Source organism: Epinephelus moara, chromosome 22, assembly GCF_006386435.1.
Source record: "Epinephelus moara isolate mb chromosome 22, YSFRI_EMoa_1.0, whole genome shotgun sequence".
Lineage (NCBI taxonomy): Eukaryota > Metazoa > Chordata > Actinopteri > Perciformes > Serranidae > Epinephelus > Epinephelus moara.
In genome coordinates this window covers 37421148-37448232 of record NC_065527.1, presented here as the reverse complement: position 1 = coordinate 37448232, position 27085 = coordinate 37421148, and the positions used below count along the sequence as shown (strand labels likewise).

Here is a 27085-nt window from a genome sequence, read left to right as displayed (position 1 = left end):
ATTCAATTCTGGATTTTACAGGGAGCCAGTGCAGAGAAGCTAAAACAGGAGAAATATGATCTCGTTTCTTAGTTCCTGTTAGTACACGTGCTGCTGCATTCTGAATTAGCTGGAGAGTTTTTAAGGACTTACTAGAGCTACCTGATAATAGCGAGTTAGAGTAATCCAGCCTAGAGGTAACAAAAGCGTGGACCAATTTTTCTGCATCTTTTCGGGTCAGGGTAGGCCTAATTTTCGCAATATTACGCAGATGAAAAAATGCAACAACAAAGAAGACATAATGGCAGAGAGACAGAAGCGGTCAAAGCCATGGCTTCACTTCACGTTGTTGTTAGCCTCCCTGGAGCTGCTAGCCCGCTGTGGAGCTTCAGCGCATCCCCGCTCCAGGTAGACGGCGGGCGGGGCGCTGTTGTTCTTAGCCTCCCTGGAGCTGCTAGCCCACTTTGGAGCTTCGGCGCATCCCCGCTCCAGATGGACAGCGGGCGGGGCGCTGTTGTTGTTAGCCTCACTGGAGCTGTTAGCCCGCTGTGGAGCTTCGGCGCATCCCAGCTCCAGGTGGACGGTGGGCGGGGCGCTGTTGTTGTTAGCCTCACTGGAGCTGCTAGCCCGCTGTGGAGCTTCAGCGCGTCCCCGATCCTGTTGTTGGATTTCATGGGAACACCAAGGATGGTAAGATGAAGGCAGTTGAGTTGATTTGCACGCTATTTGTTGTTATAATATGCAGGGCTAGCTGCGTTAGCTGCCTCACCTGAGTTTTCTAAACTAGACCATGGCTTTAAGGTTCATAATAAAACGTTATGAAAGCAGATGTATTGGATTACAAACAACAGGAGGTGATATCATTAATTCACAGGAGGAATCGATAAGGGAATCGATAAAGAATCGGATCGATAAGCAGAATCGATAATGGCATTGATATCGATAAAATGCTATCAATTCCCATCCCTAATACTGACACACACCATGTTAATGCCACGTTATCCTGTTACAATATTCATAACTTGGATTAATTTTTATGAAAAACCCTTTTGACTCTTTTGATCTGAGGATCCTTACAGACTAAGGGAATATAAATAACCTATCGGGTAATCAAGGAATGGACATGTAATCTGGGGTAGCCAACAACCTGGTTGTATACATCTTATGAACTTCTATAAAAAAAAGAGAACTGCTTGGAAATCTCTAATTTAGACAGGCCTTTATTTTGTCAAACGGTGTAGCCACACTAGGTTAGTAAAAGAGACTGGGCGTTTAATTTAGGTTTAATGTTATATATGTTGATCATATTGTGGAACCTCTGGTGATTCCGACCCCTTGCATAAAATTAAAGTGGTGTAAGCTTGTACACCAGACTGGGTCAGACAAAACTCTAGTAGCCATAGAAATTTTGTCATCAAGATTCAAACAACGAACATTATGGAGGATCTGTGGGACCAGTAACTTCACTGGTTTCCAGTCTTTGTGCTGAGCTGACTGGCTGCTGTTTCAAGCTTCAGCTTCATCTAGATGTTAGAGTAGAACTGATGTTCTTACCAGACTCAGACCAAAATACTTCTCAAAACATTGAAATAATCTTGTAATGTCTTGGCTGGGTTACAGATGCAGTTGAAGCAAATGAGGCCTTTGAAAACACTTCAGCCGGAAGATAAAATGTGTTGCAGCACAGAGAAACTGTCATCGTAAAACAAGAAAGGGCTTAACTGACGGGGGCATGTCCTGATACTTTTCCCATATACTCTACATTGTGTCAGGGGTTTGATTCCATGTAGATGCTGGTCTTGTTTCAGTTTGCACCTCAATTTGATGTCAACAATTTTGAAAGCAGAATAGTTTGAGTCAGTTTATTTTGCCTCATCAGCAGCTCCTGTTTCATTCAGATGAGGGCGGCCATGTTAATCAGCTGTTCCAAGTTGCATCCCCTGTTAGGGCGGAGGATCATTACCTGTTACCTGTAAGTTGGGAACACTTCCACTAGAGCTGGGTTGATTTCCAGTTTTGTTGTTTGTCCAATCCAGTGTATGAGCTTAAACTGGTTTGATTTATGCATATCAGCAGAACCGGTTGTGTCACCTGCTGATAAAAGGCTAATAGCAGCAGATAAAAACACTGTTTCTGTCTTAAAGTTCAGGAATGTGAAGTGTTTAGGTTTGTGACGCCTCGTGGACTTTCTGTTCTGCCACCTGTATTTGTTTCAGCATGTATTCTTGCCTCTGTGTTCAGTGTGTCAGGAATGAATGAATGAATGAATGAATGAATGACTTTATTTCGAACCAAAGTTTAAAACAATGGTGTGATAACAAAAAACAAAAAAACAATAACAGAAATGTTCGAAAAGTACAAGGTAGAAGTAAAACTTATATGTTCCTACCTGTGTTAGGAGGCTCTGAAAGCCACATTCAGTGGATAAAACCCATTAAGCTGACCTGTGTCTGTGTGTGTGTGTGTGTGTGTGTGTGTGTGTGTGTGTTGGCTTACTTCCAAGCTACTAGGATTGCCTTGCTGCCAAACAATGTGGACGGCTGCAGCACGTTTCACGCTCAAGCTGTGTGTTTCACTGTGTGTGTGTGTGTGTGGGTGTGTGTGTGTGTTTATGTTTTTGTGTGTGTCCTCCTGTGAGTAACCTTTGTGTTTTTTGCTGGCTCATGGTCTCGTTGTTGTCGAATCTTTATCCGTTTCATCCGGAGGATTCATCCTTTTTTTTTAGGCATCTAAACTCACTTCATTCACTCTGTACAATTCTCACACACACACACACACACACACACACACACAGAATAATGTGTGGATTAGCCCTAATCTCCTCTGTGTGTTAATAAACAGCAGATTTACCCGTTTTTGCAGCAGAAAACAGGAAAGTGTTTGTTCAGAATTAATGAGCGTGTTGAAAATTATTAAAGCTGTTTTAGCCTGGCTCATTATTAATAAAATCCTGGTATTTAATTTGATGTAAAATTTAAACAGGTTAAACATAGTCAAAATGTCAGAATTCAAATCCTATATCTGAAAACACTCTGTAAGCCTGTCAGGCTTGTGAACTGAAGGAACACTGTTCAAGTCTGACACTAAGAGTTCATTCCTGATCCTGAATATAGTCGTTTGACAGAATAATATTAACTCAAAGTGCGTTTACTTCACCTGACCTATGTGTCAGTCTTTGGTCTTGAGGGTCCACCTGTAGGTCTCTACAGGTTATAACATGAATCTGTGTTTACAGTGTGAAGAATGAACTAGGGCTGTCAAAATTGCTCAAAAATGACGTTCGAATATTCCTTCTAAAAATAACTCATAGGTTCGAACCATTCGAATATTTTTTTTTCCGCATTATGTCCACAAGAGGGCAAACTAATACAAGGAAACATACTTGTATATGAAACATAACTACCTGTAGGTATTTTTATTTCAACATAAACGTCTTTGAAAACATTTACATACCTACACATTAAAACACATAAAACAATTATCTATAACATTACGTTATAAACGACCGCGGACCTCTCGCTCGCCCCCCCTCTCTGACCCGTGACCACACCGCCCGCGGAAGCGCTGCGAATAGCCTCGAAGCACCGGACCGTGACCGGCTCGCGCCCTGCAGCGATCGTTTCGGCGTCTGGTCTATTTTCTGCGCGAGCCGCGAGCGAATGTGTCAAGCCGGGTGACGGAGACAACAGCTGGGAGCAGAACCGCTTGTCGACCAGCGTGGAGAAATGCGCGTCTGATGCCAACGCCCACTTGCAAAGAGGACAGCTGCGGTGGTGTTTTTTTCTCTCTCCACAATTGAATATCAATTTTCACATTCGAAGGTCCATTTTTTTTTCAAATTTGAATTTAAATTTGAATTTAGAATATTCGTTGACAGCCCTAGAATGAACCTCTGCACATGATGGTTTGTGTATGAAAGGGAGACAGGGGTTGGTTGGCACACTTTTCCCTTCTCTGCTGTATTTCTCTGGCATAATTTATATTAAGATTGGTGTACTCTGTGCAATTTTGGGCTGTCCCAGATGGAAAATGACTAGTATTAATTTCACTGACGAAAATGGTGATAAAAAATTTTGATCAATGGCCTTGATCTCGATAATAAAAACTAAGATGAAATCTATGTTTCATTTTGTTGACAAGACTAGACGAGACGAAACAGAAATATTATTGGTGGAATATCGCTTGCAATCATCTTCAAATGCTGCAGGAATGTCAGGCTGGTAAAATCCAGTAAATAGTCTGCACCAGGATATTTCGCTAGCCAGCAGAAACACTCGGAGCAGAGCAGCATCAGCCATTGGTGCGGTTTTTGAGCTGTAGCCTAATTCAGCAGTAAATAATCAGCCGTGTGTGTCTGACTGTGAATGCCGGAGCTGCTGAATGGATTTGTGGAGTTTCTCAGTTGCAGCAGTGGCTGTTAACAGTTAGCTCTGCTCGTTAGCCGCTAAACAGCAGCGGAGCAAGCAGCCACTGGCCGCCAGACTTCACATCTGATCCCCGCAGGACTCCACTCAGTGCAGACTGGAGAAGGTTTCTGGGTTGATGGTGTTTGACAGGCAGGAAGGAGGCTCAGTTATCTGTGAGTGTAGCTGTGCTATAAGTAAACAGTCTGAACTCAGATCAGTTTTCTCTGACAGAGATGAAAGTTTACTTTGAATCACCAACTCTGTGAGAGGACATGAGTTTAAACATCCATACTAACATGTTGCAAAATGAAGAAATAATTCAGGCTTAATTAAGTTATTTTTCTGCCTCTTAACAGTCAGATGGATGAGTAAGTGAACCTGGGTACTAGTTGTCCTAGTTGTCTCAGATTAGTTATTTGTGGTGTCAAAGTTTTTGAGAGCATAAACAGAGAGATGTTGAGCTTTTCAAATTATATCAGTAAGTGTGTGCTCGTAAATCAGCCCTTAAACCTGTCAAACACTGCTGCAGAAATGACAGTTTGGAAGTGTGCAGAAATGATTCGGAGTTGTAGAAAAAACTGTCCAAATTAAATTTTTATACACCTGCCACCTTGATTCTAATTTCTGATACTGAATTAGCATCACTCAATTGTTGACTAAAATGCCGTTAATTTTCGTCAATGCCTTGTTTCCACTCACGTATGGGTATGGAAACAAGGGTACTGGAAGTCCATTCATTCCAGTGTTTCCTCTAGGATTTTTTTCAGCAGCGGGGGTGGCGGGGGGAGGGGGTGAGAGACATATCCCCATACACATTTTGGTGTATTTCATATGAATAATATTATAAATATTAGGCTATATAAGTATATTGTTCCAAAATGTCTTTTCTTTCTTTTTTCCAACTTTAATTTTATAGTTGGTTTGTGTGTCTGCCAACCAGCCTTGCTCACAATTGACTCAGCTTTGTGTTGAAATGGTGTTAGCCAGCTAACATCACTCATCAGACTTTCTAATCATATACCAAAATGTAGCTGATTCTATCATAAACGTGGCACAGAAGGGACACAAAGGCTCAATTCTTCCCCGGTTTGACAAGAGCAAGGTTTATTACAAAAGACAGGCAGGGTTTGGTACACAGAGAATCAAACAAGACAGGCTAAGGTATCCAAATCGTGAGGCAAAAGCTAGATCAATGACAAAACTGTGATTACCAGCAAGACGAGACAAGAAAGAGTGCTGGGACGAAGACTGTGATGTACGACGAACTGGCAACAAGACAGGGGAAGACATGAGGATTAAATACATGAGGTGACAGGGGGTGATGAGACACAGCTTGGGAGGAACAATCAGGAAACAGGTGTGACAGCGCCAGACAGGAAGTAAAACCTACGGAGACAAGGAGAGACAGGTGAATCTTTCAAAATAAAACAGGAAGTACAGGACAAGACACAAAACATGAACACAGGATCATGACAGATTCCCTCATTTGTTAATAAGAAGTATCACATTTCAGACATCTCTGTCTGACACAGTTTATAATACGTTTAGTTCACAGGACACTTTTTATGCCTCCACACTGGCGATAGCTGTCGCCGGAGGGATTATGTTTTCAGGTTGTCCGTCCATCCCATCCTTGTAACAACATCTCAATAACACCCAAAGGAAATTTCTTCAACTTTGGCACAAAAGTCCATTTGGACTTAGTGATGAAGTGATTAGATTTTGATGGTCAGAGGTCACTGTGACCTTGTCTGTCTTATTCTTATGAACCCCTTTGTGGAATGTCTTTAAATTTGACACAAACTTGACTGAAGAATAAACTGACTAGAATTTGGTGGTCTTTGAAAGTCAGAGGTCACTATGACCTCACAAAACATGTTTTTGGCCATAACTCAAGAATTCATTTGCTAATTATGACTGTGACCTTGCGTCCGTCCCACTCTTGTGAATGTCGTATCTCAAGAAGGCCTGAGGAATTTTCTTCAGATTTGGCACCATCGCCTACCTGGACCCAAAAATAAACTCAGTAGAATTTGTATGGAGCTTTTTTCCTATCTTTATTCAAGAGAGGGGTATATCAGTTTGAGAGCATTATTTATTTATTTCAAGTTGATTTTGTAATATTGTCCCTCAAACCCTGCCCTCGTACCCAAATAGCCTCTGCTTGCGCTTAGATCTACTCTGTTTCTGCTCAAACTGTGTACTCGCACTCAGATACAATGTTGCTTGCACAGATTTCCTGCTCCAGCTTCAGCTGTTCTCCTCACGCTCAAACTGCTTCTGTGCGCTTGTGGAATTTCTGCTCTCAGATTTCTGCCCTGCTCTTGGATTTTTTTGTGTAACAACCCTGTCAAAATCCCCCAACCAATAGAGCGCCAGGTTTATTGTTGACCAATAAAATGATCCCTGCCTCCTTGTGGGCGCGCTTGCTTTAGTTTTAGAGCGTCCCGTCCGGGCGGGTACTCTTTAACCGGGTTCATCCACTCCCACCCTCCAGGGCTTTATTAAATGTTCTTCCCTTGCTTACTTTAGAACTTTTGGAATAAAGGGACTGTTAATTTACATACGTGCGCCCGTATTTTTTTACTATAACAGCAGCATACAGTATAATAGTAGAATAGTAGTAAATGTCTTTACTAAATCCACTATTGCTCCTTCAAGTGAAGTGATTTTTGAGAGTTGGGGAGTGCAGACTAACAGACTAGATATAAAACTGAGTCACATCAACCTGCATGATGAGATTGTTAGTGAATGAATCTGCAGACACAACGAGCTGCTTGAGTCAGCTGACAGAGATATTTCCTTCTTCATTAACAGTTAGTTCTCACATCTTCCTCCTCACAGCAGGTCCAAATGATTTCCATTCAGCAGTATCATCCCTCTCTACATAGGAAGTGTCTGTGTGAGGTGAGAGACGGGAACGTGTGATACGTGCTGAAGGTCAGCAGTCAGATTTAAAGCTGCAGTATGTGGAGTGTGTTCTGAGCGCGTGCAGAGCTTGTTAACCCGCCAAGGGTTTAACACTGCTCCAGTAAATCTGCATGAGGCGACGGATCTGACAGTTTTCCTGCAGGAAGCTGCAGCAGATTTACACTTATTAACCCGAGGAGGCTGCAGAGTGGAACCCTGCTGGATCCTCATGCCTCTCATGTTCCGGATTAGACTCAGTCTGACGGATCCTGCAGAGGACTGTTTCTATGTACTGGGGTTTTATTTCCATTAAACAGGAAGTGTGACGGTATGGTAAACTTTTCTTGAGACATCTGCTGTATGAGCAGTAGGCTGAGAAGTAATAATAGATAATGTGAGGAAAATATTCAATTACTATGCTTGTTACATTAAATATAACAACCAGAAATCACGTTAATGTGATTACTTTTCATGTAGATTCATTTGACTGAGCAAAACCTACAATCTTTAGTTAGACTGTATTGAGTTTATTAATACCTAAATCAAATCACCAGAAAAAAATTTGGCAATACATATTTCTGCAAACCATGAATACGTTGCATGTCATGTAATGCATGCATCGAAACGTTACGTTTTAACAGCACTGTGGTTATGGTTAGTAAAAGATTACGTTTGGGCTTAAATACCTAGTTGTAGGGGGCACAGTCCTCACTGGATAAACAGTGACAGGTTGCTACAAAATGCTGCTGGAAACACAGCGATGACCTGCTAAAAGACAGCGTTGTTGTTTGCTGGTCTTGAACAGTGGTCTGCAGTGGTCAGGGGGCGTAGCACCAAATACTGGGCCCTATGCATAAGCAGGGTCTGTGGGTCTTTTACATTAGGGATGGGCATCAATTTTCGATTATCGATGATTGATTGTTAAGGATTTTTTAATTTAATTTTAATTTTTTTTATGATCGAATAATGAATTTTAATCATTTGCCCATTGCTATTTCACATGCACCTTTTGCATTTTTTTGTGTTACAGTCAGTTTGCTTTCCCTTTCCTTTCTGTATTTTTCTTTTTATTGCAAACAATACAAAACACTAAAAAAAAGAAGAAAAAGAATGGTGAATACAAAAGTGAATACATGCCAGTAAATGAAGTGTTGTCAGGGGATAAGGGGACAAGGTGATGTTGGCTGTGGTGTGCGTTTGCGTGTGTGTCTGTGTTTCTATACAAGTTTGACAAGTGAAAGGATGGAAAAAAAGGGGAAAAAGTATATTAAAACTAATCCTGCCATTACCCTGTTACCAACAATACGAATAATTAGATAATGTTTACTAATAATAATAATAAAGTCAAGGGGGAGTGTACCTGGGGCACCACCAGAAAACTCCAGAATGGGTCAGCAGGAAGAGTCCGGCAGGAAAACCAAATTATTGTTGCATCTTACGATTACTGATATCAAGTTTGGGCAAAAAGCAGGAAGGAGAAACATTGCGTTTCCTTTTGTGAATTAAGTCGTGGATGTTGTGCTGTTGTGTAAGGAGAGGGTGATTAGACCCCGTTTGGATTTCTCCCCAGAGGAGTGTCTATATGAAAGATACAATTTCACGTCAAACTCCATCATTTATCTAACAATCTGTTCCATTATCATCAGAGCAAATTTTATGCATTGCCCTTTGATTCTTCGGCAGTGGCAGTTTTCTTAATAACATCAGAGACACTGAACACATCACAAGTAACTCTGGCTCTGAAAAGACTTTTGCCCATTGTTGTGGTTTTCCCTGGGCATAAATCAGAATGGATTATCATCTAAGCATTCCATGGGGCCTTGGTGGCTTAGTAGATGGAGCGGATTCCCCATGTGCAGGGGTAAGGTAAGGTAAGGTAACTTTATTAGTACCTGAGGGTAGATTTGGTTTGCAGTTAGGTTAGGTGAGTCGGCTGCTTTCACACAGATAACACTTAGGACAAAGATATAAGACAGTGACATGACAGTGACAACACAGTGACAACAGTGCTTCAGACTAAGAGACAGGTACAAATATACAAAAATCATATTCATATAATAAAAAAAAAAAAACAGTAAAAACCATCATGGCAGATACAAAAAGAAAAAAAGAATAAATAGAATAAAAAGGCTGTACAGTCAATAAATTAAAGTTTAGTCCATAAAAGATTACTATGTTTTGTTTAACATTCTAATGGCCGCGGGCACAAAGCTGTCCCTATATCGTTTAGTTTTGCAGACAGGCACTTTGTATCTGTGACCTGATGGCAGGGGCTGAAATTCGCCGTATAGTGGGTGGGAGCCATCTTCTAGAATGGACCCAGCTAGCCTCTGTAACTGCTTGGTGTATAAGAATTTGAGGTTCAGCTGTGGCTGTCCTATCAGCCTACTAGCCCACCTCACAATTTGGTTCAGGGAGTTCTTATTTTTTAGGGATAGGTTGCTGAACCAAGACACTAGGCTAAAGGATAGAATGGACTCAATAAAAGAGTGGTAGAATAGGATTAACAGTGTACTGTCAATATGAAAGGAGGACAGTTTCCTCAAACAGTATAAACACTGGTTCCCCAACTTGTACACAGCTTCACAATTTGCTTCAAAGTTTAGCTTATTGTCAATAATGGTGCCAAGGTATTTGTACTTTTCTACCCACTCCACTGTCTGACCCTTTATGACGGTGGGTTCCTGAGCCCTGGAGAGTTTTACAAAGTCAATTTGCATGTCTTCTGTTTTTGAAATATTCATCTGTAAAAAGGACCTATCACACCATTCTATAAAATCCTGGGCAACTGGACCATGGCCTGTTTCATTTTCTTTTAGCAGGCTTACAATGACAGAATCATCTGCATACTTTAAAATAAATCTGTCTTCCCTGCTGCTGCGGCACATGTTTATATAAAGGATGAACAGGAGAGGGGACAACACACAACCCTGAGGGGACCCAGTGGAGGAACATATCTGGTCAGACAGTACTCCATTGACTCGCACTCTCCTGTCCTATTAGTAAAGAAATCTAAAACCCAGCCAATAAGATTTTTACTCAAACCAAATTGCTCTAAAAGCCTTTCTGTTAAGATGTGGGGTTGGATTGTATTAAAAGCTGATGAGAAATCTACGAATAAAAGCCGAGCATGTGTTCCTTTTCCTTCCAAATGTTTAAAAAGCATGTTTCGTCAAAGTGACTGTGGCGTCCTCAACACCTCTATGTGGCCTATAGGCAAACTGCAGTGGATCAATATCAGACTCTGTCTTCTTTAATATTTAAGACCTCACTAGTTTTTCAAAAGTTTTCATCACAATAGATGTCAGTGCAATAGGCCTAAAATCATTCAGTATTTTGGGGCAGTTTGTCTTGGGAACTGGAACAAACAGAGTAACTCCTTGCGTTTGTAAGGTCACTCCAGCGGTAACTTCCTGCAACAACTCAAATCTCACGAGACGTGAGATTTCAGAGCCAGACTTTCGCTCTCTGGGTGAGTGTTTTGACTTGCTACAACAAACATGTCCGAATTTTTACCCGATTTTGACCAACTGGATCTGGAGGAGCTATTTGAATTTGATGACCGCCCGTATTTATTTGAACACACGGAAGTAAACAGATGCAGAGCTGATTGAAACTGAAGAGGAGATGAGGAGAGAGAGGGAGCAGTGTTACTTCAGTAGCACATATACTAAAATTGCAACAGGCAGAGGAACATGTCCGAATCCAACTAAAGGTAAACACAGACGTTCATTTCTCCTTTGTGTTATGTTGTTGGATAATTATACTAAAAATCCGAGCCTATCTGTGTGAAAAAAATGCACTTTTAGTGGACGTATTTTGATGTTGTTTGACGCTGTCTGAGTGCTCTATTATTTAATATAGTGTGCGCTCACGGGCTGCAGGCAGGTCAGCCCTAGCTTCGTACTGGAGAAATGTCACATATTGAACATCCTATCACTCATTTAGACAAAAGTAGATCGGAAAATAGGGCTCAGGTTGAAAAAAACATTAGTTTCCCTTTAATTACCATTTTTATGCTGATGACACACAATTATACATCCTCATCACACCAAATGCCCCTGATGCACTGGATGCTCACTGACATAAATGTGTGGATGGGTAAAAACTTTTTTAAGCTAAATGAAGAAAAAACTAAGATTCTTTGAATTGGACAAAAAGGAGCAAGAGAAAAAACTGCACTAAATGTTTGGTGGCCTTAGCAAACACATTAAAACTAATATTACTGGGGCGCCGGTGGCTTAGTGGTAGAGCAGGCGCCCCATGTACAAGGCTGTTGCCGCAGCAGCCCAGGTTCGACTCCAGCCTGTGGCCCTTTGCTGCATGTCACTCCCTCTCTCTCTCCCCCTTTCGAGCTTGTCTGTCCTATCTATTAAAGGCTAAAAAGCCCCAAAAAAATAATTAATAATAAATAATTAATCCTTATTTTAACAGGGTCATCAAAACATCTTTTTTTCATCATCGGAACATTGTCAATGTCAAGGTCTTTTTAACCCAGAAAAATGCTGAAATATTCACTCACGCTTTTATTACCAGCCTTTTAGACTACTGCAATTCCCTTTCATTGGGCTACCCAAAAATCAATAACAAACTACAGTTAGTATCTATCATTTTATGTTTCAGCCAGATCACTTAGGGCCTCCACTTCTTTACTTTCAAATGTTCCTCATGTGTCCCATAAAAGTACTGGTGAGAGCACTTTCTATTTTTACACCCCTAAACTGTGGAATTTGCTACCTCTGGATATTAGAATGGCGAGCTCTTTTGGTATTTTGAAACGTTAATTAAAGACCTATCTTTTTAATCTGGCTTTTAATGTGGAGTAACATTACAGCCTTGATTTTTTAACCATTGGTTTTTACCTTGTTTTATCTCTCCTGTTCATTGTTATTTTTATTTTTATTTCATTTATTTATTTACTGTCTTTTTATTCTATTTAGTAATAATCATCTTTTTTTGTTAGTTTGCTCTGTTTTGGTTGGTTTGCATTTTTAATATTTTATTGTCTTGTGTCTATGTACTCGTCGTCGTCGTCGTCGTCGTCGTCCTCCGCTTATCCAGGTCCGGGTCGTGGGGGCAGCAGCCTCAGCAAAGAAGCCTAGACAGTCTTCTCCCCAGCCACTTCCGTCAGCTCTTCCGAGGGAACCCCGAGGCGTTCCCAGGCCAGCCGGGCGATGTAATCCCTCCAGCATGTCCTGGGGCGGCCCCGAGGTCTCCTCCCAGTTGGACATGCCAGAAACACCTCCCAAGGGAGGCGTCCGGAAGGCATCCTTACCAGATGCCCGAACCACCTCAACTGGCGAGTCCCTCCCGGATGTCCAAGCTCCTCACCCTATCTCTAAGGCTGAGCCCAGCCACCCTGCAGAGAAAACTCATTTCGGCCGCTTGTACTTGCGATCTCGTTCTTTCGGTCACTACCCAGAGCTCGTGACCATAGGTGAGGGTTGGAACGTAGATCGACCTGTAAATCGAGAGCTTCGCTTTCTGGCTAAGCTCCCTTTTCACCGACACAAGAAAAATTTCCGAAAGGACAATATCTATCTATCTAGCTATCTAGCTATCTATCTAGCTATTATTAGCTGTTGAAAACTTAGGGTGCTTTCAGATCTAGAGTTGTCTTGCTTTGGTCCGAATCAGGGACTCATTTTGTTACAAAGTTGCATAATTGCCTACAGTTGGTTCGTGTTCTCACCGCAGCATTTACAAGCAGACCAGATCAAATGCCTTGCGTGATAAAGCTGCTCTTGAATGGTCAAAATTTCCATGCGGGAAAAATCCAGGAAGTAAACAAAACGTTGAAGAAGAGTACAGTTGAAACATAAATGCAACACTTTCTAATGTCTCAATGGAGGGACAACTAAGCAGGGTGATTTTAGCGCTGGTCATCGTGTACTTTATTGCTTGCATTGTACATTTAAGGCAAACCATACAGTTTGAAAACAAGGCGCGGCCTCAACTAGAAAACAATGTTTTAATGCATTGGATGAGCCAAATGTGCATATTAAGGCAGTACAGAAGGAGGTGCAAATTAATAATCCTCCAGGACTGTAACATGCTCATGTTTAACCCAAACAATGCGTAATGTGACTGCAGTTAGTTTGGACTGAGGTCAGAACATGTTATCACCACAAACCAACCACACCAGAGTTCATTTGTAACCGGACCAGTACCACCTCTACAAGAGGGCCTTGGTCCAGTTGTTTTGGTGCGCACCAGAGTGCGATTGCTGTGTTCACACCTGCCCTGACCAAACCAAACAGGACAGGTGTGAAAGCACCCTCAAAAGAAACAGTGCACTGTGTCCCTTTTCTTTATAATTAGGCCCAAACTACATGCAACTTTTCAGGAAATTTCCAAAGGGATTGTTTGGGCACTGTGGTTCCAAAGTCACCCAGCTCTCGCAGCTTGAACAGGAATCTGCAGCTGATTGCATCAGTTTCTCCAAAAGTCCTGCAGGTTTTAATGTCCACTACTGCAAAATTTTCATAACTACAACCTTTTGTTCTATTGATCATAATAAAACATATATACAGTACATATCCAGTGTTCTCTAAAAACATGATTAATTTTAAGTCCTGTGTTGTAGCTTGCTGCCAGGTGACACCAAAACCCATGTTAAAAACTGTAAAAATAAGAGCTCCTGAGGGCTGTGAAGTTCTCTTTTCAGTCCTTCTTCTCTCTGCTTTAATCAGTTATTTTTACTTGTGGGAGACTGAGTTTTGTTTCTGCTGAATAAAATCATTAAAAATGTAATGTACTCCTGTTTTATAATTAGTGTGGGACCGCCTCTGTCCACAGTTTGATTTTGTTTTGCGTCTAGCAGGATGTTTCTATGTAAAGCAAGAAGTCTCTGTCAGAACGAATACACAGGTGGAGGAGTCGAACATCCTATTTCCCCTGCTGCAATCAAATCACAATCAAATCTGATTCAACCAGCGAGTTTGCATGAAGCAGGAATATGACACACAGTCACACACTCCACGTGGCTGTATCTGCATCTCTTTTATTATTTTCTTCAGTTGTTCCCTTATTTCTCTGCTTCTTTAATTTTCTCCCTGGCTGCTCAGCTTCCTCAATTTCAGTCTTAAACCCCTCTCCTCCTCTCTGAAGCTGTTTTTACCTCATTTGCTCAAACCTGCCAGCCGCTGTTACCCATAACACCACTCTCATCCCCGCCACCCAAAGGCTCCCAGACTCACTTCTGTTTTATTTCCACTGACAGCTGCAGCAGAGCGCCGTGTCCCTCCGAGCTCTCTGCCGTGATATGACTGACGCCCCACCATCCAACCGCCTCAGGAGGCCTGGAGAAGTGTAGAGAGCAGGAAGTTGAGTGACTTACCTGGACTACAGTTAGATAATAGCTTAATTTGTACACATAATATCCTGCTCTGATGGGCGGCTCCTTATTGCTTCATCGAGCCGTTTGCTGCCGGAGTCTCACTGAGGGAGAGTTCACTTTTAATAATTGGAGTCTGTGCTCATCTCTTCTCAGTTTTTCCCTCAGTTTTTATTATTTTTGACTGGTTTTTCTTCATCGCTGTCTACATATCACCAGTTCCTCCCAGGACTGCTGTTTAAATGTAAATCATGTCAGAATGAGCTTTTACTCAAATTAAAATGTTCAAACTCAAGTTATATGTTTAATAAAGGAGGATTAATATATGATCCAAATAGTAGGGCTGCACAAAATGCAAACAAAAGTCATATTGTCAGTTTTTTTATTGCAATATTGCGATATGCAAGTAGTAGGAACTGTAATTTTTGAATTTTTATTTTCTCTAAAAATATGATATAAAATACATAAAATTATAGTTATGTTATTTTTGCTGGGGTCTGTGCCAAACAAGCATCTTCCCTTAGATCTGGAGTACGATTGGTAGGCCGGGGCATCTCTGTAGCACCACAATGCTTAATGCAGGATTCTCACAGTCATGAAATTCCTGGAAAAGTTAAGAAATTAGAAAAACTGTTGTCCAGGCCTGGAAATGGTTTGGAAATAACACAATGTAATGGTATTGCTTTATAAGACTACCCAATTTAAACGAAAGTTTTGAAAATTCATTGGTAAAAATGTGTTGAAACCTTGTTCATGTTATGTTGTGACACATGTTTATTTTTATGAAGAAATTACAGCTGTTGCGATTTGGATATTACACTTGGCCATATTGCGATTTCAATAATATTTAAATTAATTTTGCAGCCCTACCCAATAGTTTGACCACAAACAAAAAGGAAACATCAGCTGCTGGTTTTATCCTGAGTACTGTGACCTCCTGGCATCAGGGGTTTTAGTCTCAGATCACCAAAAATGTGTCTGTGAAAAACAGTCATGATACAAGTTGTGCAGTCAGCTCCTGGGCCCAACAAGTTTCTGTACAGATCTCTGAAGAACCTGCAGCAATAAATAAACTGCTGTGACATGATTATAAAACACATTGCTGCTGACTTCAGACCAGATTTATCCAGTTTTTCCAATCAGAAAGTCACCAGGAAGCTGTGTGTGTGTGTGTGTGTGTGTGTGTGTATGTGTGTGTGTGTGTGTGTGTGTGTGTGTGTGTGTGTGTGTGTGTGTGTGTGTGTGTGTTGATGGAGGCAAATAAATTTGGTCTCATCTCGAGTTCCAGCATGAGAACATGAGGTGGTGTTCAGGCTGTTAATGAGCTGACCCCGTTCACTCTGCGTGTTCACATGTCAGAGCGGCGCTGCAGGGACTGCTGGGTAACGGCGTGCAGAAATGTGTCAGATGTGATTTTAAATGAATCAGAATGCTGCACATTCAGATCACACAGAGTAGCATTTCTCTTGCTTTATTTACTGGCGCTGTATTTTGTCTCTGAGTCCCCAACTGTGAGAAAGTTCATCAGTGACAAATTGAAACAAAGTGAATCAGTGAGTTGGTGAATGAGTGCATCTGTAAATTAGTCTGTGTTTGAGCTGAAGTGAAGGTGGTGAGTGGAGAAGACTGAACAATCAAAGTACCTATGACAAATTCATGACCACCATCTTTAATGTTTTCTTAAATTAACAGTCTTATCAAACATGAAAACAATTCTTAACCCATTAACCTTTACCTACACCAAACAATCCCAGGCCAATTTTCCACTGAAGCAGGCAGCTTGAACACTGACTGATTACTGGAAGTAGCTTTGGTACGACCACAGACTATAAAATAATAGACAAAGCTACTGTGAGGTCACGCATTGGTTTGTGGACTACCAGTTTGAGCCCAGTGTTTGGCCAACACAATTTTGGATTTTTGGAGCCAGAAGCGACCATATGTAGACTAGGTGACTGATGAGGGTTTCTGCAGCAGAGAAGGTGAGTGAGGGGCGGAGACGGGTGATGTTCTTGAGGTGGAAGAAGGCAGTCCTGGTGATGTGATTGATGTGGTGGTCAAACCTTAGCTGGCTGTTGAAGGTGATTCCTAGGTTGCGGGTGTGTGGTGAGGGAGACAGAGTTCAGTTATCGAAAGTGAGACAGAGATTGTGGGTGGCTTTGGTGCGGGGATGTGGGGTCAATGATGATTATGTCCGATTTGTCACTGTTCAGTTGGAGATAGTTTGTTTGCATCCATGATTTTATTTCAGTGAGACAGTTGGTGAGTGTGGAGTGGGTGGTGTTGGTGATGGCTTTGGTGGAGATGTACAGTTGGATGTCGTCGGCGTAGCAGTGGAACTGGAGGCTGTGACGACTGATGATCTTGCCAAGGGGCAGCACGTAGAGGATGAAGAAGAGGGGACCAAGCACCGACCCCTGGGGGACACCTTGGGACAGGGGAGCAGTGGGGAGGTGCAGTTGTTTATACTGATGAACTGGTGTCGGTTGGTGAGGTAGGAGTGAATCCAGGAGAGTGCTGTACCGGTGATGTGGAGAGAGAGCAGGATGGAGTGATTGATGGTGTCGAAGGCTGCTGTGAGAATGAGAATGATGAGAATGTTGAGGTGTCTGGAGTCTAAGGAGAGGAGGAGGTCGTTGGTGACTTTCAGGAGGGCTGTTTCAGTGCTATGTTTTGAACGGAAACCGGATTGGAAAGATTCGAACAGGAGGTGAGGTGGGTTCTGAGTTGTGAGGCAACAGGATTTTTGACAGGAAGGGGAGATTGGAGATGGGGCAGAAGTTACTTGGATTGTCAGGGTTTAAACCGGGTTTTTTGATGATTGGTGTGATGGCAGCCAGTTTGAGGGTTTGGAGGACGGAACCACAGCTGAAGGAGGCGTTAATAATACCAGTAATGAGTGGGGAGATGACAGGGAGGCAGTCCTTAATGAGTTTGGACGGTATGGGATCCAGAGTGCAGGTGGAGGTTTTTATTCTGGTCATGATGGTTGTTAACTGTGCTGAGGATACTGGAGAGAAGTGGGACAGGGGCTGAATGGTGATGGGTGGTGAGGCAGGTGGGGAGATGGGAGGGATCCTGGAGGTATTGAGGTTACTGTAGATGGTGTTTATTTTTGTTTGGACGTATGTTAAGAAGGATTGGCACTTTTCAGTGGTGAATGATGAGGAGGTGATGTCATGTGGTTTGAGGAGGGAGTTTATGGTGAAGAACAGAGCCTTGGAGTTGTCGGAACCAGAGTGGATGGGGTGAGACTAGTGGGTGGACCGGGCAGCATTGAGTGCATCTTTGTATTGTTGTAGACGGTTGGTGTAGGATAGGAGGTGCACTGATAAACCGGTTTCTTGCAGTCTTTCAAGTTGTCTTTCCCACGTGGAGGCCTCCGACAGACGTAACTGCTCGCGTAACATCTGCTACGTCAAGCTAGCCCTGAGATGACTGTGGTTTCGTCTGGAGCTGTCCCGACGGGGAGACGCCGGCAGCGCTGTGACAGGACGCGGAAGTGGGGAAAACATAGAGGGGTAATCTCTAGGCTAACCGCTAACCCCATCAAACCAGCTGTTCCCAGCGGCCTTCTGGCCTTCTGAGGATATGGAGTTTTTGACTGTGAAATGTCGACCCTGTTTTGTTTCTTTTTGCTTGGGGTATGCGAAATGTCATTTTGTTTTTGTGCTGCATATAAAAATGACAAAGAAGTTCAGTTCAATTCATAACGTTATATATGACTACACAGCATCCAGTTGCTAATGGCTAACGTTAGACTACTGTAGCATAACCTCTGAAACATTAACGTTATCTTCCTTGTGCATTTCCACTTACAAGTAACGTTAACGCTACTATCTAACGTTAGCACTGTAACCTTATTCTAAAACTCATCAATCATCACTGACTCCAGTTGAGTTTTAAAACTCCGGGGTTGCGTTTGACTGTCTTGGTTGTAACGTTATACTCGCTCTACTCTTCCATGTATCTAACGTTACCATGCCAACGCCTACACCTATCATAGATGTAATGAGGAAGTAATGGAGGAGGGGAGAGTAGGCCTTTGGAGGGAGGTGGAGTTGCAGGAAGAGGGGGATGTGACTTTGGAGGGAGACGGGAGTTGTGCATGTTAAATTTTTTTCTTAGTGCTGTGTGAAATGCAAGAAAGGTAAGAGTTGCTTTAAGCAGGTGAGTTATGAAAAAAACAAAACAAACAAAAAACCCTGTACAATTGTCATGAATGATGAAATTAACTACAGAGACCAAAGCCGTTTTTTGTACCAGGCTGTAAACTTGGAAGTTAGTATATTGGACATTTTAACCTGGGGGTGTATGGGGCTTGACTCGCTCTTAGAGCTGGCCTCAAGCGGACATTCAGTTAGCCTTGAAGATTGCCGCTTGGGTACGACTTTGGAAGCTTTGTAGCTGCTCTGTGGTCAGCAGGAGGGATACTTTGATAGCAAACTTTGTGACTGAGCACGGACCCACATCTTTTCTTTTTAGCCATCCTAACAGCGAACTTCATTTGTCTGTTGCTTGGTCCACAACTGAAGTCCCACTGGAATGTCTCAAGAACTTTTGTTCAGATATTGATGTTCTCCTCAGGACAAAGTGTGTTTGTTCTCAGCAGAGACCTCACTTCTCTCTGTTTTTTTCCTCCAGTCTCACTCCTCTCTCCTCTGTCTGTTTGTTGAAGAATTAGTCCCTCAAAGCCCTAAATTTTTTTGCTCAAGTTGAGACATTTGAACTCTTGCAGATGTGTAAATTTGTGTCTGACTTCAAATGCAGTCACGCTGCCTCTTAAATCTGCACAGCTTTTTTTCTTTTCTTTCTTTTCTCTGAGTTGAAGGGATCCCAAAGAGGAAATTAGTGTTTCTTTGCTTACAAGTTGTTGGATGAATCACTACTGGTTATCAGTGTGCCGTCAGCTTTATGTATTTTATTTTTTTATTTGTGGCAGGCTGACAGAGGCACAGGAAATAACATGTTTCTCAGACTTGACTCTGTCTGGCTCTCCAGTTCAAACCGCTGCAAGCTGTGATGTTCTGCAGGGAAACAAACAGTAAAGTCTTCATTTTCGAATTAAGCAGCTAATTAGAGCTGAGAGCCAGAAAACAAATGTCTGGTTTGTGGCAAAAAGAAAGTGTGAAAGATAATGCAAGTTATTTGAAAGTAGTGAAATATATTTGAAATGTAGAAATGAGAGGATTATGAAGAAAATCAGACCCTGAGTTGTCTCAGTCCAACATGAACATCTGCAGTTTGAGCTACTGTGTTTTTGTCCCATAGTCCAATGATTTTATGTCCTCTTTCAAGCAGTTCTCTCTCTCTCAGCAGTCTGAGCTCATCTGCTGCTCATTTACTTCCCTTTTACGATGTGATGTTCAAATTGCTACTCGTTCGTTTACCCAGAGAGGTAAATTAACCACATCGGCTCAGAGACTAAAACACTGAAAACTGGAGCTGCACAACTTTTTAACTTGAAGTGTCCGAACAGTTTGGCCTGAATTTTGAGAAATGCTGTTGTTTGATTCTTCTCTTGATGTGATGGATTTTCTGCTCTTCTGCATGTTCTTGACTTCAAAGTGCTTCTGAGGCGCACAGATCATGCAGTAGGAATACATAAAATCCATCAACACAGTCATCTTCCAGCCATCAGAACATTTCATACTGAATCTTCTGAGGCAAAGTAACTTTTGAGTGGCAGGCAGTGAGGAAACACAGATACTGTAAGAAATACTCAGGATTGTTTTTGTAAAGAAATGGATAAAGTCACAACTTTATCTGGAGGACAGAACTTTAAGGGGGTGATTTGGTCTCATATATAAAAGCCTGAGTTTTTTTATTGCAACAAATATTTTGAAAGATTTGGAGTTGCCACCAAGACATTAGGAGTCACATGATCCACTGAATTTGTTTGCTTGTTTGTTTTTGTGTTAAAAGTTGTATCGACTCTGTATTGTTGAGAGAAGTTTTTTTTTTTCCCCATTCACTTCAATACAGTCAGTGTTTTAGCTGTTTGCTGCTTTGTTTTAAAGTCCAATATGCATTTATATTAAACATGTATGAGACTTATTTCTTAAAAACGCTTGTGTTGCAAAAGTTTGACTACAAAAGACTTTTAAAATCAAAAAACTGTGTTCTCACTTTTTTAGGGATGATAAACCTCTGTGGGGTCATTATTATTATTCTATTATTAATCTTACAGCATAACATGACGTAAAAATATGACTTTACACTGTTAGCATGACAGGTGTAGGCATGTTATACTGTACAAAACAAACAAACAAAACAGATGGACAAGCACATACACAGTATATACATATATATATATATATATATGTATATATATATATAACGCAAAACCAGCAGTCAGTCTTCCTCCAGAAATCTGTCCGAGGAAAAGAGGTAGGCGAGAAGATGTACGCACCAGGCTGAGGAAGTGTCCCTTCAGACCCCCTCTTCCCTCCATCTTACTGGCAAATGTACGCTCCCTCCGGAATAAAATGGATCTATTGCATGCCAAATGCTGGGTGGAGCGGGCCTTCAGAGATGCATGGATCATCGCCCTGACAGAAACCTGGCTCGACGGGGATGTCCCGGACACGGAGGTCAGACTTGACAACTTTCCCATCCTGCGGGCTGACAGGACCAGCCGGTCCGGCAAGGACAGAGGCGGAGGCGTCTGCATCTTTGTTGATAAACAGTGGTGCACAAACAACAAAGTGCACCGCACAGTCTGTACACCTGACGTGGAGATGCTGACGCTGTCACTGCGGCCCTTCCACCTCCCGAGGGAATTCCCCACTGTTGTAATCAGCTGTGTTTACATCCCACCAAGTGCTAACACCGGGGCAGCAGCGGAGTTGGTAGCCGAGGGTGCTAGCAATATGATGGCTAAATATCCCGATGCCCTGGTGTTCATTATGGGTGATTTTAACAGCTGTAGACTCGACTGTGTCATGCCATCTTTCCACCAGTACGTGGACATTCCCACGAGGAAGCACAACACTCTGGACTTATGTTATGGGAACATTTCTGATGCGTTTATCGCCCACGCACACCCTCCACTTGGCTACTCCGATCACAATGTTGTTTTCCTGCTGCCACACTACAAACCGGAGCTGAAACGCAAGAAGCCACACATCCACCGCGCCGATCTGGATCACAGGGTGTCACTGATCACAGACTACATTAATTTCTGTATCTCATGCACCATCCCCATCAGAACTGTGAGGAGATATCCTAACTCCAAACCCTGGATCACTTACCACATTAAAAACAGCCTGAGGGAAAAGCACAAAGCTTTTCAATGCAAGGACTGGACTGCTGTCAACTCACTCAACAGACAAATAAAGACTGACATCATCAAGGCCAAACACAAATACAAGGACAGACTGGAGCAGGAATTCAGCACCATGAACACTAAACAAGCTTTCCATAAAGTAAAGATTCTCACCGGTCAATTACCCAGCCAGGCTCACTCCACAATCACAGATCCCACCACCTTTGCTGCCACCCTGAACTCCTTCTACACACGGTTTGACACCCAAGACCACTCTGCCACATGTCAGGAGCTGCTCACTGCCCTCCCCCCGGATGTACCTGCACACCCTCCATTCACCACAGTGGATGTGCAGCAGCAGCTGAGCAGGTGCAAAGCTGGAAAGGCACCTGGGCCTGATAACATCTCCTTAAATGAGTCCGGCAGGCCCTTCATGATCATTGCAGTTAACAAGCCATCACTTAAAATTTCTCCTGCGTTCCTCAGTGGTGTGATAGCAGTCTCTGCGTGAATAACATAGTCTGTGACACTCTCATTAACAGCTTTCTGAAGGGACGTCAGGTCCGTGTATAAGCTGTAGAGCTTAGATTGGGCCCAAAAAATCCCGCCCGAGCCCGGGCATGTTCTGTCCGAGCCCGGCCCCTTTAACTGTAATTGCGAGCCTGAGCCCGGTTTAAACCCGAATTTTTTTTTAAGGATACAAACATGGACATTGAAGGCTGACTCTCGTCTTTCTTTCCATGGCCTTCGTCATGTGCCTCTTAAATGTCGAGGTCCCCGTCTTTTTGCTGTCATATACCAGCATCGTGCTGCACTTGGTACACTCGACAAAGCCGACACACACGTTGTCACCATCAACAATTCACATGTGCGCGGCCAGTGGCGCCGTTAAGGGATGGCCGCACAACAGAGCCTTAGAGCTCTTTTTCAAAAAATCAAGAAAAATGAAGTGCTCTCAGCCAGGCTGCAAACTGTGCCATTAGATTAGGCTATAGTTGTGTATATAGTTATGCGACAGATGTGTAGTGAACCGTCAAGCCCTCCCCCACAGTTTGAAAAAATCCTTGAGGAATCCCTGATGGAGTAGTTTGTTTTCTAAAAGGACTGAATTGTCTGTCATCAGGTTTAACCTGTAATTTAGTACAATAGTTTCAGTAAACCATGCCAAAATGAGAAGAATTTGGATGCACAAGATAAAGAAATGATCTCTTTTAGGACTCAAGGGCTTCCTTAGATTATTAATTTCAGTGGTTTTGACAAAACAACATTTTGAAGAAAACATGCTGCATTTGTCCATATCAGGAGACAGGTCCTCACAATGTAGTGTAGAAACAGGTTTGTAAATCCCCACAAAACAGGTACGTAAACTTTAGTGTGTCCCCACAATGTAACACTAGGTAAACCATCTGAACATACATAATCAACCCTAAATGAAGAAAAAAGGTATTCAGTCTTATCTGTCTGAAATGGGAGATTAGTCCCCACAATTTTGTGTCGAGACAGGTTTGTGCGTCCCCCACAATGTAGGTGAATAAGCTTGTGTTTGTCCTCACAGTGTAACACCAGGTATACACACCTGTCCAGAACCTTAAGCACCTAACTACAACTTAGGGATGGGCAACACAAGCAAAAACACTATTCGAAAATCATGGCAAGTATTCAACAATTTTTCGAATAATCCCCCCCCCCGCACGCACACAGAGATCCATTCATCTTTAAAGGCCTGAACATACTCGGGCGGAACGGACTCAACGGAAGGTCCGCGCAGACTCAAAGCGGACGTCCGCAAGCCCTGTGCGCGCACACCAGTGACTGCTCGGCATGTATTTTTCACATCGTGGGGATTTTTCACGGACATTTTTACAGGAAACAACAACGCGGAAGTGCACTCGACTATAAAGGCCCAAATGACTGCGGACATTCCTCACGGAGTAGTAGTCTCTGCATGTTTCTCCTGTTTGTAGAAGAGCATCTCACACCGCTGTAGCAATCCTAGACTGCCCTCGTGCGGTTAGGAGCTGAATTGCATGTCAAATAAAGGGGGGGAAATAAGATGGCGAATAGTAATAGTCGCATTAAAAAATCGATTTTTCAAAAATAAAACGACTATTCGAAAATCGAAAATCGTGACCCATCCCTACTACAACTGCATATCTACACAGAATTGTTGTCCTGCAGCAGCTGACAGAAAAGTAATGACAGATTTAGCTCAGAAATTGAAGAAAAAACTGTCCCCATGGTTTAGGTGTTTAAACCTCAGCAGGGTCCAAAACTAACACTCGCCACTCGCCAATTACGGGTACATTTTGTCTCTGGCTGGTAAATTTTTAAGACCACTTGCCACTCTGGCGAGTTATTTTTTTACCAGCGAAAAAATGCATTTTTTGTTACTGGAGAACAATGCTGGTATCGGCTGGTTTCCTGGCAGAGTATTGTGTATTTCAGGCAGAGACGATCTTTGGTCACGTAAGTGCGTCAGTCATGACGTTACCACAGTGCGCTGAGGTGGATAGCTGTTGTTAGGCTCCTTGGCGAGGCGCAGCTGTGAGGCTAGCGGAGCGTTAGCCGCAGCATGACCGAAGGGAGGCACAGCCAGTTAGCCTCCGCTAGCTTCCCAGCTAGCCCCGGCTCTCCGTTTGAATCCAACCAGAGCACCAAGCCCCGGTTTGTTATTCAGGTTAAAGTGGGAAGAAGCAGCAGGTTTGTTGGGCAGCTGAGTGAAGCTGAGTGAAGTGGAGCCTGCGGAGGAAACACCGGGACCGTCTGGATGTGATAATCCGTGGAGGTGCTGTGGTGCTCGGCTGCACAGATACAGTAGGAAACCCCTCGGCTGACAGGATGTACCACTCTCTCACTCCGCTACTTTGTTAATAGGCTCGTTCGAGATGAACTGTGCCTTGCCTGGAAAGTAGACGAGAGCAGGTGGCCGCAGCGGGGGGCGGTGACAAAAAGCCGTGGTTTCCCAACAGTTTCCAGCAGCCTTCAGTCCGTACAGGAAGTCACAGACAAACTAACATCCTGTCTGGAATGATGTCAGTTCATTAAAAAAGTGATCAGACCCTTATATCAGTTTGTTCTCAGTCTCCAGTTGTTTTAATTATGATAGATTAATTTATTGTAGTATGTAATGTACTGTAGTTTATGTTCATGGTTTATCCTCCATTTGACATGGATTCTCCTGTAAATCAGCATCATATCAAATCAGCATCATATCAGTTTGACCTGTCCCCTCAACTACACAGGCTGAATAAACTATGTTTGACTGTAAGGTTCATATTTTCAGAGGAAAAAAAATACAAGACAAGGCTCAGTCAGATACAGTCAGGGCTTCACATCTGCACAGATGTTATCAGATACAGTCAGGGCTTCACATCTGCACAGATGTTAGTTTAAGAATCCTCACATCCCACTGACCTCAAGTCTCTGTGTTGCTACATACTTCAATAATTAAAAAAGTCCAGTGTTAATATACAGTAGACTCTGTATAGTTTATGATGAATATATTTAGTCTCTGACAGCTAAACTTCACCATCAGTCACACAACATGTTTCCTGTTCACAGAATAAACCTTCAAATCAGACAAATGCAATCTTAAACTCTAAAATTCAACAAAAATGAAAAGTTTATCTAAAACGTCATCTTGTTGAGTTGACATCTAAACCAATCAGCTGTTAGATCAGGTGAGAGCCAGGCGGTGCAGTCGGTGGAGAGCAACTGCAGCGCCTGGCTCTAAAAACTGCGGCCCTTGCTCTCACGGTTTTATCACCGTCCACTTTTGTAATACATCAGAGCAAGTCGGGATGAAGTCGGACACAAAACTAACCGGCATGCATTGTGCGTCGATTGCCGGTGATCGAATCTGCGCAGGCCTGGCTCATCTCGAATGAACCTATTGTTAATGTACCTCCATGCTCTGAACCCCCATAGAAGAAGAACAAGTAAGAAAAAGTATCATGTGGCAATGCTGGCCAGGTATTGCGGAGCCTCCCGCAAAAAAACAAAAAACTAAAGCAAAAGAACCTGCTGAGGCTGAGATTTTACCGACCGGCTACCAAGAGACGGAAGTTAATGTTGCTGTTGTAGAGGGCTGGAAACTGATAAAGAAGTGGGAAAAGAAACAGTTAAAGAATGGGGAAAAGTAGAAATAGTTGGAGGAAATAGATGAGAAGAACAGACACCCCTACTATAATTTTTTTTTATTATCCCTTTTCATTTATTTTCATTAGTTTCATCATTCACTTGCATTCACACTAATACAGTGCTATGACACATTCAGGCCGCTAGATGACGCATCGCGCTTGTGGTAGGATAGGATTTCCATGCAAACAGGAAGAATAAATCCTGCTGCCGTGAAGTTAACACCAGCACAACGTGTATCTCCTTTTATTCTTACCACAGGTTGGTAAACATACATGTAATCAGGTGTACATGACATGTGTGAAGAGTTAAACATGTGACTCGAGGATTAGTCGTGTACGTACGAGCCAAAGTAACGAGTTTTAGAGAGAGTTTGATGTGAATTGAGAGACGGCCGTGTATGCTAACTGGCTAATGCTAAGCGGACCTGTATAGTAGTGTGTGAAGAAAGACGACTTGCACTTTATTACTGAATCTGTTCTCATGCAATATGTGTTTTTCTGGTTTTATCTGTAGCCAAATGGATATTTGTGTGTTATGGCCAAAACCAGGAAATGCTATTCTGAAGTCAAAATGCAGCGTCCTTGCTCAAGTGAATGTAAAGTTATTATGAGGAAATATGTTTATGGAAATAATGTTATTCATGATTGGTTTGAGACAACAGGGATAAAAGAAGATGAGATAGCCTATAGGTTAAAAGGGTAATTACATGATTTTGAAGAATGTGTTGGTTAAAAAGTAATTGTTAAAAACAAATTCATTTATTAGTTCATGATGATAAAAAGATATGAATTAGAGAACATGGTAAAAGTTCTCTGATTATTGATTAAAAATGTATTTACTTAATGTGTATGTGTTGAACAACTGAGTGTTGGAAAGCAGATGAATATGTGAATATTTGTTGTGTTGACAATGCTATAAAAATGGCCATGTGATACAACAGTGGGACTGAAGCTCAGGCCAATAGATTTCATGATTCTGTTAAGATGTTGATACCTGAAGTTTAGGATTTCCATGCAAACAAGAAGAATAAATCCTGCTGCCGTGAAG

At 42.4% G+C, this 27085-nt stretch overlaps 1 protein-coding gene across 1 annotated transcript in view; it reads left to right on the top strand.

The window, feature by feature from the left end:
• Positions 1-27085, top strand: part of LOC126383460 (semaphorin-6D-like) — a 481075-nt gene that overhangs the window by 62461 nt on the left and 391529 nt on the right. The window lies entirely within an intron of this gene.